At 42.1% G+C, this 14694-nt stretch overlaps 1 protein-coding gene across 1 annotated transcript in view; it reads left to right on the top strand.

The window, feature by feature from the left end:
* LOC140201790 (secreted frizzled-related protein 1-like) overlaps positions 1 to 14694 on the top strand; it is a 153203-nt gene that overhangs the window by 44254 nt on the left and 94255 nt on the right. The gene's annotated exons all lie outside the window — the stretch shown is intronic.

The following is a 14694-nucleotide window of genomic DNA, read 5'->3' as shown; positions in this document are numbered from 1 at the left end:
ACCAGCCACCACCCCCTCTCCCCAACCCCCACTTCCGTTAAAATTCCCTCTATTTAATATGCGGTCGCTGTTAAATTCCCAGCTTGTTTATTTTGACTTCTTTTTATAGAGGTGCCGGAGCAGGGCTCCGGTGAGCTCTGGCAGCACTGCACTCCTGGGTACATGGACAGTAAGGGTGTTAGAGGAATATGGGTTATATGAGGGCAAGTGGGGCTAGCTTAGATGGGCATCTATGTTGGCATGGATGAGTTGGGATGAAGGACCTGTTTCCATGCTGTGTTATTCATATTAGACCCAGCATCAGCCCCCTATCCCTTGGAATGGAATCCGGCTTCAGTTCATATTGTGGTTTCTCGTGCTAAAGTGACTTTCCGATTCACTTCAGGGACAAGTATCCTTTTGCAGGTTCACAGTGACTTCTGAGGTTGGCTTGCATCAAGTAACCAGTTGAGAGCAGAGTCTAGCTGGGCTGCTACACCACCTCCCAGCCCTGCTCACCTCAGGTAGGCTTCATCCACAGTGAACAGACATTGCCTACAGGAGGGAAGTGAAGCTGAGGCAAGAAAGGCAGATAAGAACAACCTTCTGAGCTCTTTAGACCACATTTTGTTTCTTGCCATGGGGCTTGGGAAAGGGTTAAATCAGAAGCGGTTTCTGGAGTTGAAAGAAGTAATACAACCCGAGCAAGTGGGCGCACTTTTGATGAATTAGTCTGGATCAATCCCTCAGCATTCAGCTCCTGACCACAGAAACTGTTTCAGACAGAACATGGTTGAACACTGCTCCTTCTGTTCATTTCGGTTTCAGAAAGAAAATCAGAAAAATTCAGCATGAAAACCACAGAAAGTTTCACTTAGACACTTCATATAACATTTAAATGACTCACTCTTATCCTTCACATCAGCATCAACCTATATTTAGCTTGGAACAAGTGGCTCTCCGCATAGTAATGGATCAGGCATCTCCTCTCTCTCCTTTTCTTGAACCTTGGGCTGTCACTTACCATCGACGGGCAGTTCTTTGCCATCTTCTTCCCTTGGCACAGGCACTGTCACAGGTAGGCAAGCCACTGGGTTTGACAACAGTGACTGGTGCTGTCTCACCTTGCCAAGGGGGCCTCAGTGGGTCACTTCACAGCCAATGATCCCATCCCTTCAGATATGGTTATTTAACATAACAAGGACTGGGGGACTGACACAGAAACTCCCTTCTCCCTGCAATTGTATACTTTTCCACGGATCATTGCTCAAATGCACCAGTATAACTCCCGGCGAACTTCAATATTAAGAAGTATAAATCCAACTATATAGTGTTTATTTTGTTCTGCTTGAGATGAAAATAAAAGTAAAGCAGGTGTTCAGAATTACCTGAGGTGGCAGGATTACAGGAATGAAATCCAATCAAACATCATTTCAGGAATTCAAGCAGTATGCAGACAGTGAAAAAAGCCGCAAGAGCTGTTTAACATGGCGGCTTCTGTGCATCATCAGTAATTTATCCACAATCATTGCAAAGACGTCTTTGCAGTGCTGCAGAGACAATGGTGCACACTAAGGGATTGCACTTAAAGGCTTTATGATCCACAAGAGCTGCTTCTCCAACCCTCTTCATCTCCCTTTCTCGGAACATCCTTTCTTCTTTTCTCCCAACCACTCTTTCTCTCTTGCATTTCTATTTATCTCAACTATTCCTAGTTTTCCCTAGATGCACAGTCTTCTGACGGCAAAAAAACCCAAGCTCCCTGGTATACATATGTTCTTATGTTGGTAGCTTCTCTCTTTGATGAAGAGCTTCCAAATTCACCTGTGAAAGAGAATGCGAACATTTGGCTCATCAAATCTAAGTTGGCTGTCCATTCCCATTTATTTCCGACGAACCTGTTCACTCACGCTCCTTTGTTCAAATCGCGAACAAGAGAAAATCTGCAAATCCTGGAAATCCACGCAACACACGCAAAAAGCTGGAGGAACTCAGCAGGCCAGGCAGCGCCAATGGAAAAAAGTACGGTTGATGTTTCGGGCCGAAACCCTTTGGGTATTTTTTTCCATAGATGCTGCCTAGCCTGCTGAGTTCCTCCAGCATGCTCCTTTGTTCTTTAGTTCCAACCACTTAGCAGCATGAAGGGGTAGGTAAGAGGTGTCAGTTAACATATCAGAACATCCTTAGCATGTGGGAGCACCAGCGAAAACCCAAAGAGTTGCAGAGAGAACGTAACATCAACAAGCGTCATGATAGAACCTGGGTTCCAGGACTTGTGAGGTAGCAGAATACCTGCTGTCCATTTAGCTGCTGACAGCATGATGTTTTTATTAGTTCTGCCCCCCCCCACCCCCAATGAAGACATTGATGCTTTTCACAATATTCCAATGATGTTCTGTACTTGGTTTAAAGCTGGAAAACTTTCCTTGTGCTAGCTTCATGCTAATGAACCTAATCACTCCCTTCAAGATCCTCCCTTTCATGAGCCCAGGAATGTGGTCTATGATATTAAGGAAATCATTCATTGTGACTTCACCTTCTCCATTCATTGACTGTCTCGCAGGATGGAGGAAGAGTTGTTCTCAGGATCATTAGAGTTAGGCAATAAATCCTGGGGCATTCAGGGTTCGCTATATATCCTGAATAAATTTTTTTAAGACGTGGTGAATGATAAGACAATAAAAAAACAGGAAAAACAAGACAATCTCTTTGTGCTTAAGGAGGGTTCTGCGGTGACTGATGGGACAGGATGTGCTTGGTGGGACAGGGTTAGGTAGGCTGTGCTGTGGTACTGTCCTTGCAACTATCTGAGATCAACCAGACCACAACATTAGGAAATGACGGTGGAACCAGATTTCCTCGATACATGTCGGTGACTCTGCCATTTAAGGTCAAATCAATTTTAAAGCATCATTAACACTAACAGTGCCACAATCAGAACAAGATACTTCAGAGCAATTCTATCAATATTACAATCATATTCCTTTTCCTTCCCCTCTGATGATGACATTTGAGTCAGACTTTACAAAGGTTTGTAACTCTGTCTACTAACTTAGGTGAAAAAATTGAATCTGTATTTGATAAAATTGGAGAAATTTACAATTAATTTTCATTTTGCCTAATTATTGTAAGGCTTGTGGAAATTTTACCAACTCTACATTCACCATCCTAAGCCTTGGAAATATATTGTCACCTGTACTAAATCCTGGAAGTCCCTACTAATTAGGCAATGTAAAAGCATCTTCAGCTCAGCAGCACCTTCCTGTTAGCATTATGGAGAGTAAATAAATGCTGGGCACCCCAGTGATGCCCACATCCTATAAAAGAAGATGAAAATAGGCAATAAATGAGGCCCAAATAAAGTGGGCAAAAGAGTCAGTCCCTTCATACTTACAGAGCCTTCAAACTCAATTAAGAGTTAACATTCACACTGCAGATACGACTTGGATAGAGACTGGCTAAACTTGTCAACCAGCCTCACAGCTGCTAATGAAATATTTTTACAAGTGAATCACTTTACAGGTTTTCAAAAAAAAAGAATTTCTCCACTTCATCAAGATTTCAGTCTGCAGCTCAGTATTTTTTGAATAGTTGGTTGATAATGCCAGTAACTTTGGTAATTTAGCAGCACTCCAGTCTGAAAAAGTGAAACATTGTGCAGTGAGAATGAAGGTGGCATTTGTGTGTATTTTGAAAGCGCACTCAGTTAGACTGGGCAAGAACATAATAAAACCACTTTTGTTCCTACCACAGTCTCATTCGTGATGAGTGTTCCTGTCAGCTAGTTTATTACATGTCTAACTCTCTTTCTGTCAAACAGACCAGGAGTCTAAACATGCTGCCTTGCTCAAACCTTACCACAATGCCATTTCACGTCTTCAATTTACCGCTTGCTGCTGCCTCAGCATTTTGAAGGACACTGATTCCCTCTACCTCAAGAGAGAAAGCAATTGCTTCAAACATCTTGTCCCAAGCCTTACTGCAGAATGCCACCTGGGTCCCATAGGTAGAGGGAATAACATATTAAATGCATTGACAGTGTAAAATAAGGTGATGCAAAAAACAAAAAGAGTTGTGAAATATTTTCTGTAGTATTGGGAAAATGATGCATTAAAGTGACACCGTCTCAGAATAGAAGGACATCCCTTTGGAACAGAGATGCTGCAGTATTGGAAAAAATATTGCTTTTAAAGAGCACAGCCTCAGAATAGAAGGGGGTTCCCTTCGGAACAAGGGTGAAGCGGAACTTCTTTAGCCAGAAGGCGGTGAATATATGGAATTTATTGCCACAAGATGCCTGTGGAAGCCAAGTCATTGGGTATATTTAAAATGGAAGTTGATTGGGTCTTGATTAGGAAGGGTGTCAAACGTTACAGGGAGAAGGGAGGAGAAATAGGCTTGAGAGGGAAATTATGATCTAATGCCAGAGCATACTCAATGAGCCGAATGGCCTAATTCTGCTCCTACGACTTATAGTCTAAAAGCATTAGCTCAAGACTGGATTGGGAAATGGAATCTACTGTAAATGGCTTAATGCACATAAATAGGAAAGCAAATGAAAAGCTCCCTCATACCTGACCATCTTTGAAATGTTATCATAATTTAACTGACTGTACATTCTGCTTTGTTATCTATCCCACTTTGTTATCATCCTCCAGCATCTGACGAAGAAGAAAAAAAATGGTTTTAAATATGGGACCCTTTATCAGAACTGGGAAAGAGAGAAAAGAAGTTAGTTTCCAGAAGCAAAGGAGTTGGGGTGGGATGGATTGAGCAGAAGGAACATCTCAGACAAAGTGAAATGCAATGGCAATGCAGTAGTTAGAGAAGCACCAAGAGTCAGATGATATTTCTTTGTCTGTAGAGTGTGTTACTATCACATGCCCAGCAGGTCAAAATACGCTTACAGAAAAACGTGGACAGGCAGAAATGTCAGTTCTGGTATAGAGAAAAAGAAAGAGTGAACTACCCAAAAACGTAAAATTTGATATTGAGTTTTCCAGATTTTGCAGTTTTATTTGATGCCCAGGGCGATATGTAAAAAAAATAAGTATAACAAAAAAAAACACTGCTGGATGAACTCATCTCGCTGTGCTTAAAAAAATCCTTGTTTTAACCCAGCAAAATGAGCTCTTCCAGCAGTTTTCTTCTGTTATATAGTCAGGCATCTGAACTGCTGTGTCTTTACTTTTAACTAATTCCTTTCTCTTTGTACAGAAGTGTTTTATAGCTGCTAAAGTACCTTTGTATTCATGAACATAATGTAGGGTATAATACAGCCAGCTTGCTTCCACCACGTTGCCACTAGCACCAGTGAATGATAATAATATGATATCCGAATCTCTTTGGAAGTATTCAATGATAATCAGTATTAGTCAGGTAGGCACCAGTTACCTGTTCTTCATCAAAACGACGTAATGGGTTCTTCTGTGTTCACCTGAGAAAATATCTCTTCCAAAAGCCATTTGTCTCTTAGGTACTGGAAGTGATGTCTTGATGCCTCTGTTGGTCAGGGTCGTCCATGGATATTGTGACCAGGGCAGTACAACATGGACTGTTGTTGCACTTGCAGCAAGCTCCCTCTTTCCACGCATCTGATGAACCCAAAGGAACGGCAGAGACCGATACAGTTTGGCACCAGCAGCGTTGCAGGTGTTGCCAGTCAACATTGAACTCAACATAGGACTGCTTTAGGGACTCTGGCTCCAACATTTTACCTCAAGGTTTAAACCCGAAGCCTTCCCCATGAGTGGGTATAGCCACAAGGCAGCAGAGGTTTGAGATCAGAGTTTCCTTCTACATGAGCTGCCAGCCACAGCTGTTGAGCTTCTCAATGCAACTGGTTTTAAAACACCAGTAACCTGCCTTTGCCCCTTCTCAGAATCAGAATCCTTTATTATTGCCAAGTATGTGGACACATACAGGGAATTTGACATCGGTTTCCCTGAGATCTCGCTGTACAGAATCAAAAAGCAAACAAAACAATAGTGCAAATAATCGTGACCTATATACAATGAGGTGTACCTGTGTATGTACATGTGGACTTGGCTTAGATCATAAGACCATAAGACTATAAGACAAAGGAGCAGAAGTCGGCCATTCGGCCCATCGAGTCTGCTCCGCCATTGTATCATGAGCTGTTCCATTCTCCCATTTAGTCCCACTCCCCCGCCTTCTCACCAAAACCTTTGATGCCCTGGCTACTCAGATACCTATCAATCTCTGCCTTAAATACACCCAATGACTTGGCCTCCACTGCTGCCTGTGGCAACAAATTCCATAGATTCACCACCCTCGGACTAAAAAAATTTCTTTGCATTTCTGTTCTGAATGGGCGCCCTTCAATCCTTAAGTCATGCCCTCTTGTACTAGGCTCCCCCATCATGGGAAACAACTTTGCCACATCCACTCTGTCCATGCCTTTCAACATTCGAAATATTTCTATGAGGTCTCCCCTCATTCTTCTAAACTCCAAGAAATACAATCCAAGAGCGGACAAGCGTTCCTCATATGTTAATCCTCTCATTCCCAGAATCATTCTAATGAATCTTCTCTGTACCCTCTCCAACGTCAGCACATCCTTTCTTAAATAAGGAGACCAAAACTGCCCACAGTACTCCAAGTGAGGTCTCACCAGCGCCTTATAGAGCCTCAACATCACATCCCTGCTCCTATACTCTATTCCTCTAGAAATGAATGCCAACATTGCATTCGCCTTCTTCACTATTGACTCAACCTGGAGGTTAACTTTAAAGGTATCCTGTACGAGGACTCCCAAGTCCCGTTGCATCTCCGAACTTTGAATTCTTTCCCCCTTTAAATAATAGTCTGCCGGTTTATTTTTTCTGCCAAAGTGTGTAACCATACACTTTCCAACATTGTACTTCATTTGCCACTTCTCTGCCCATTCTTCCAATCTATCCAAGTCTCTCTGCAGACTCTCTGTTTCCTCAGCACTACCTATCTTCGTATTGTCAGCAAACTTAGTTTATAATAGACTAAAATTCAAGTGTTCATAGGACTGATGGGATACGGAAATAAACTGTTCTTGTACCTTTTTGGCCTCTCCTGTCAGTAGAAATGGTTCCACCGGGCTTAGTAGCTAAGCCACATGTGAAAGCCAGGAGCTGGACTTGGTTGTCAGAGACTATTTGAGTTGCATGCCATTAGGGAGCATTTAATAGGTAGAGGGAGCTTGTCCCCATTACCACCCCCAGCTATAACAGTCTTAAGGAACCAACGTAGCCAGCTCATTTTTGTACACTCAGTCATACAGTCATAGAGCACAGAAGCAAGCCCTAAGGTCCTTTTTTGTCTCTGCTAACCATCAAGGCCACGGATTCTGAGGCAGAAGTGGTGTTGCCCACTCACATATAAAGTAGCAAAAGAACAACTTCAGCAGCAGTGCTTGCTATAGTTTTTGAAAATATAATAGAGCAAAGCATTGTTTTCATATCTGCTTCATTCCTGGCCACTTGCATAGGTTTCTATGATTTTATCACTATTTCCCTACCTGACCACATATTCTGATGTTTCCCCAGATTAACTTTCTCAGTGGAGTACGTCCTTCAGTGGTAGTCATTTCTTCTTCTGTGGTTCATCGATAAGGGCAGCTTGACCTCCTCTACACTTCTCTTTTGAGGAGGGCAGTGTTTTTTAAGCGAAGCTCCGGTGGGAGAAAATGTCATATCTCGTCACCTTTTGCCTGTCTTTGTCCAAACCATATTAACAAGAGAAGAGATAAGACAAGCAGCGAAGAATGTATTGTTTTGTACCTTGTTCAACGGACTTCTGCCAAACGTTCGACTGATCATAATGCTACTTTGCTTTTTGAACAGCAGAAAATTCTCCTTTGGAAAAGATGTTTATATTGAAGTGTAGGAGTGTTCAAAGCAGAAAGTGTAACCAACAAAAGCATTTCTCCCCCAGTATATATTCAGTAATCTGATGGCATATAAAAAAATACGTAAACTTGTCAGTAGATGAATTGCCTACATTGATGTATTTATCTTCACCCTTCTCCGATTTACACTATCCCATGGGACTGACTTTTACAAAGACTTGCCATTCTTCTTCGTGATTGACTGCTTAGGAAACATACGACTGGTTCCACATATTTGTGGAGCTGATGGCTTGACATCTGAATGTATTTGTTTCAGCTGAAATAACCCTGGGATTGTTTCTGCTTTATTTTGGGGCTGAGGGTGAACTCATTTAGAGCTATATTTATTTTTCCGTTATCGGCATGAAACCAGATATGTTTATGCTGGCTTCATTATGACTGACTTATGGAGCTTGTCTGACTTTGGTTACAAGCCAGAATTCACTTAATGCAAATAGAGGCTGGTGTCAGTTGCCACAGATAAAGTATAGATCGGTGTAAAAATGAAATATGGATAATATGCATTTGTATGGCAACCTCTGTACATACAGAACTAACGGATTAGATGCAGGCAATAAAATACTTCAGGAGTGTTATCACTGTTGGAAGACCGGAAATGAGATAACCAAGTTGTGCATAACTAGATCCCAGATAAACAATGGGGAGAGAATCGGTCATACCTGTGCCAAAATCCCTGTGAAACCCTCTTTCTCTGCTTCAGAAGGCTGCAGTGAGATAATTTACCTTTACCTACAAGGGGCCTCCATAAGACCACATCTCTAACTTCCAGCAATCTCTTAGTGTCAGCACCAGAAGTGTTAGCTTACAAAGTGTGTTCAAAGGAATGGAATTGGAACCAAAAACTTTCAAACCACCCCCCTCTGACATAATAACATATTTTTCACGCAGAGGACAGGACTCAAAGCTGTCCCCAAGAAACTTGCTCCATGTGAATTACTAGGACTGCATCCATAATCTGCTCCATCAGCAACCTCTGTCCCTGTCTCAGCTGAGATGCTACTGAAGGTTTGACTCCACCTTCTGTTTAACTTCTAGGTCTGATCTTCTCTCATTCAACCCCTCAAAAGTCATGAGGCCACATCTATGAATGGAATGAGCAGTCGAACTTCAGAATTGAGACCCTCCATCTGGACTGGTCACATCCAAAGATACAGACTGTTTATTTCCCACAATGGATGCTGCTCGACCCATTGTGTTCCTCTGGCATTCTGTGAGTTGCTTCATGTTCCAGCATCTGCAATCCCTTACACCGTGCCCAGTTCCCCATCAAACTCACGCTTGTGCTGATTCCCAACCAAATAGAAGCCTAATTTAACAATCAAACACGAGGAAATCTGCAGATGCTGGAATTTCAAGCAACACACATAAAAGTTGCTGGTGAACGCAGATGCTGCCTGGCCTGCTGCGTTCACCAGCAACTTTTATGTGTGTTGCCTAATTTAACAATTGTTGTCTTTGCTTTCAAATTCCATGATGGTTTGTGCCTTCCCATTTTTCTGCCCTAGAATGCTGTGAGATACGCATCTCTTGTCCAATCAGTTCAAAGTAGATTTATTATCAAAACATTTCTATGGGTCACTATATACTCCCCTGAGATTCACTTTCTTGCAGACATTCGCAGTAGAACAAAGAAATACAATAGTATCAGTGAAAAACTACAGACAAAAACTGAGAAGCAACCAGTGTGCAAAAGAAGACAAACTGTGAAAATATAAAAATAATATATATAATAGTAATAAGTAAACAATACTGAGAACATTAGTTGTTAAATCCATAGTTTGTGTATGTAGACCTGTACGAAGAGAGCATGGCTTGAATAATGGGGGGCCTTGACGATGGATGCTGCTTTCTGGTGGCAGCATTCCTTGCCACAGGGAGGAGTTCTGACCTCCTGATCATCTCCATCATTTTTGCCTATCCCTTTAGCCGCATAGACTCTAAGCTGGGGAGTTTCCCTGCAAAATCTGTCCTCGTCTCTATTTTCCTTGAAAACTGTCTTTTCTAAAGTTTGAAAGCCAAACTTTAGTCTTTAGCTTTAGTCATGAGGTTTGATTTTTGAGGTTGTTTACATTCCTCTAAAAAGATGTACAAATACAAGTGGTGTGAAATTCCACTTCGCAGTGCTGTTGTTTAACAGCTACTAGAGCCTTATTAGGTTTTACAGTGCCACAGAGAGTTGAGACGCTGCCTCACAGTGCAGATCCAAATCCAGTCCTGACCTTGGATGCTGTCTGGGTGGAACTTATACTTTCTCCATGTAACCATGTGGGTTTCTGGTGGGTGTTCCATTTTCCTCCTGTATCTCTGTTTCAAAGGTTCATTTATTATCAAAGCATAGAACTCTGAAATTCTTCTTCTCCAGATAGCCATGAAACCACGAAAGGAAAGAACTGCATATGATCATCATCCCACAAACCTTCGTCCCTCCTCCAACAAAAATGTGAACAAAACTCAGAACAAGATCACCAACCCCCAAATCCCTCTACCCCACAATAAAAAATAGGAGAAAGATCAGGCGAAAAACATAGAATATAATATAAGCCAGAAGACTAGGGGGTGGAAGTCTACAGTCCATAGTCCAAGTGCATGTCCATATCCATAGTCGAAATGCAAAAACCTGGGTAACATTCTCCAGGCACAGCGACAGGCAACAGGCTTCCCTCTCTCTCTGCAGAGTGATTCCACCAGCGATCAAAAGGCAGCCTCCCCCCTTTGGCGGGAGAACAGTCTTCCTATATTGTGAAGATTGCAGGGTTAATTGCCCCTCGTGTACAGGTGAGTGGTAGAATCTGGGGGAAGTCAATGAGAATATGAAAAAAATGTAGGATTAGTGTAAATGATCCATATTTTTCAGACACAGTAGGCTGAAGATCTTGCTTCTGTTATTCTACAACTGCATGAATTTGGTAATATAATACTTTTCAGTTATTTTAATTGGGATGCATATGATTAACTGAAGGCAGAGTGAACTAATCACCAAGCATAATTTTGCCACACAACAGTTAAAATGAATTCAAACCACAAGAAAATTGTGTTTTAAATAAACGCTGAAACAGATTCCACTACCCCAAAATTACAGTTATAAAAAGTGAAGTTTTATTAAGGAAAAAACCTTTCATCCAAACTCTGAGTGGAGAGAGACTGCAGGCATGGTGTCCTTTTCATTGCTAGGCATGATGTTTAATAGACAGCGGTGGTGATAATGCTGTGAGCTAGAGAAACCACGTTTTCAGCTAACTATCAGGGAGTATCATCATCAAGGCATACACCATACTTCCATGGATTTTTTTAAGATCAACATGTATTCTGAATAGGGAAGGAATTTATGCTTTTTTTTTCTGTGCCTGAGTTAAGTAGAATACTCCAACAAGAACAGAACTGGGAGTAGAATAATCTCAATGAAGATTGCTTGATGCACCTATTATTAATCATCACAACTCATCCCCTCCATGTTCCATGGTCCTCCTGAGGCACAGATACACAAGACATCTCATCCATGTCAGCACTTGAGGTCAGCAGCAGAGATGGGTGCTATACACACAAAATGCTGGAGGAATTCAACAGGTCAGGTAGCATCTACAGGGAGGAATAAAAAGTTGAAGTTTCCGGCCGAGATCCTTCACCAGGACTGGAAAGGAAGAGGGAAGAAGCCAGAACAAGAAGGTGAAAGTGGGGGTGGGGGAGGGAGGATGGAGTGAGAAGCTGGGAGATGATAGGTGGAAAGGTAAGCCACGTGGAACAAGATTGCAGTGGAGACAAGCTCCAAGGAGCTTGGTAGCGAGACGGGGTGAGCACATGCTCAAAGAGCTGAAGAGCAACAGAAATCACAGAGGGGGAGCAGTGAGAGAAGGTCACACTGCACTCCTGTTGAAGAGAAGATTTGAAATTCTTCACGGTAGGCATAGGAAGCAAGCAGCTTCTTCACTTTCCCTCATGCACCCTATACAAAATGCCTTTCTTTAAATTTGTGGATATGACATAACATAGTCATAGAGCAGGGAAACAGGCCCTTTGTTACCATGGTTACTCATGCCAACCCATCTACCTGCATTTTTCCTGCAATAATCTTATGCGTATTCTTAGACCCCATCAAAATCCTTCTCATCCAATTCTCCTGCCAGTTACCTACTGGCCAATTAACCCACACGTATTTGGGATGTGGCAGAAAGCAAAGCACCCTGAGTAAACCCTTGTAGTCAGAGGAGGAATGCATAAACTCCATACAGACTACAAATAAGATTCAATATTTCTGAACAAATTTCAGATTCTTAAGGTCAGGATCGAACCCTGATCTCTGGCACCGTGAGGCAAAGGTAGTATCTGCTGTGTCACCAAACCAACATCTTGTTAGATGGATCTTTGTCGGATTAAATCTCAGTCCAGCAATGAAGAATTGATTTCCTTGAATAAATTTCAAGATATATTTCTTTTTCAAACTGCCATTTGAGAAATGGGGGAGATTAATACTTTAAAATGTGTCATTGCTATTTATGGCTGGTAAGGCATTTTTCTCTCTGACTTTGAAACTCTCCAGTCTCTGAAAGAGTGGTGGAAGCAGCATTTTGAGTCTTTTGAGGACAGAATTCATGATAAAGCAATGGGTGAAACGTTACCACAGGTAGATGAAAAAGAAAACTTGAGGTTCCATTCAAAGCAACCATGAGATTGGTAAATGATGGAGCAGACTTCAAGATCCAAGTGGCTTTCTCTACCTACTAATTCATATGTTCAGATGTAGTTCTGAGATGATAGCTGGCTTTAGCACCAGCTGCTATTGTTTTGATTAACATTATAAAAAATGCTTTCATATTATTTATGTGGGTACTGCAAGCAAAGCCAAGATATATTAATCATCTGCTATTGCTTCTGAACCATTTCAGAGGGGAATCACTAGTAAACCACATTGCTGTGTTACACAGATCAAGGAAGAACAGCAGATATTCTTCCCTGAAGAACATTAGTAACCCAGATGCATTTTAATAAGAACCATGCTCATGTTTCCTGGTCATAGTGGGGTTCCTGCTCACGTCTTCAAATCAGTCCTCTACACATTATGATAATCTTCCTGTAACAACTATGAAGCAATTGTGCTCATGGTGGCACAGAGTCTGGCTCTGCACTCACGCAAGCCAAAACCTCAAAACTTAAATCGAATTAGAATGGCTGCGTTTTCCTAAGTTGTTCATTTTTGTGAGTGTTCTCCTTTTGATAGGAACTCCTTGTCCTGGTCAATGCAAATTTGGGTAAGGGATTTATATTGAGTGAGATGGTCAGTGAGAATTTGTTAGAGGACCAATGGGAATATCTAATTAGTGCTTCCACTGAGTGTTCCCATATGGTGGCCTCTGATTCACAGCCACCACTCATCCTCCCTCACCTGTTCTCCAATTAAGACCCTAAGCAACAATTTTGGAAGTCGTTTTGTTTGAAATGTTTTGACATGTTAAGTTCTTGATGGGTTGGCAGGGCCAAGGTCACTGCTAAAATCTAAGGACTGATGCCAGGGTGGGTAGATTAGTACTGAGGTGCAGTATGTCCAGTAAACCATAGAGTACGGTCATCATTGTTATTCAATGGTCTCAGCTGAAGGGCTGGATGGAAGAATCTTCGCAAAAGATCCTGCTCTTACTACACCAACGTGACAGCAGTGGTGCACAAAGACAGCACAAAGGCTCTGCCGGTAGGACCACAACGTCACAGCTCCAGAGACCCCAGCTTCAATCCCTTCTTGGGTGCTGTCTGTGCAGAGTTTGCACATTCTTGCCGTGCTGGCATGAGTTTCCTCTGGGTGCTCCAGTACCCTCCCACATCCCAAAGTCATATTTGTCAGTCCTGCTGAAGGGTTTTGGCCCAAAACATCGACGGTGCTTTTTTCCATAGATGCTGCCTGGCCTGCTGAGTTTCTCCAGCATTTTGTATATGTTGCTCAGATTTCCAGCATCTGCAGGTTTTCTCTAGGGCATAGATGAAAGCTAGAATCTGCATGCCAGTTGAAGAGAATGCAGAGACTGGAATTACTGTAAGATCATATAAATGGGTACATACTCAATGAGACAATGGTTCTGTTTCTATGCTGTCTTTCTCTATGACTCTATAAAAGCACCAATTTAGCATTACCATGATTTTGGTGAAAGAGGAAGACCTTGGGGAGCATCTTCAAGCAGGAAAAAAAATGAGAAATTTAGGGAGAGCTCTGCAGAGACACTCGACACTATTAAAAGTACAGGCACCTGTGCTAGCAAACAGGAACCGGGGCGAGAAAGGGATCGAAATAGAGGGAGCACTAATTCCAAATATTTTAGCTCTATATGTTACACAGACATTCTGCTGACCTGCTAGCGGGGAATATGATAAAATTACTAGCCCTTTGGGTCCATGACTGGAAAGCAAACCATTCAGGCCCTTTCACACACAAAATGCTGGAGGAACTCAGCAGACCAGGTAATATCTATGGAAAAGAGTTCCTAGTCGACATTTTGGGCCAAGATCCTTCACCAGTCCTGATGAAGGGTCTTGGTCTGAAACGCCAACTGTTTATTCTTTTCCTAGATGCGGCCTAGCCTGCGAGTGCCTCCAGTATTTTGTGTGTATTGCTTTGGATTTCCAGCATCTGCAGATTTTATCGTGTTTGTAATTCTGTCCCTTTCTCCTGCGCTTTTCTCTTAGCACTGTGTGTTATCCCTCTCAAGAGCCCTTCTTTCTGAAAGCCCTCTTTAGTTCCATTTCCTCGCACCCTTACTAGCAGTAAGCCTTGAATATAAAGTATCTTCATATTCTCCCTGTGACATTTTGCCATCACTTTATATCTCTTC

This window comes from Mobula birostris, chromosome 8 (genome assembly GCF_030028105.1).
Source record: "Mobula birostris isolate sMobBir1 chromosome 8, sMobBir1.hap1, whole genome shotgun sequence".
Classification (NCBI taxonomy): Eukaryota; Metazoa; Chordata; class Chondrichthyes; order Myliobatiformes; family Myliobatidae; genus Mobula; species Mobula birostris.
The sequence above is the reverse complement of the archived record's forward strand: the minus strand, read 5'-3'. Positions and strand labels throughout refer to the sequence as shown.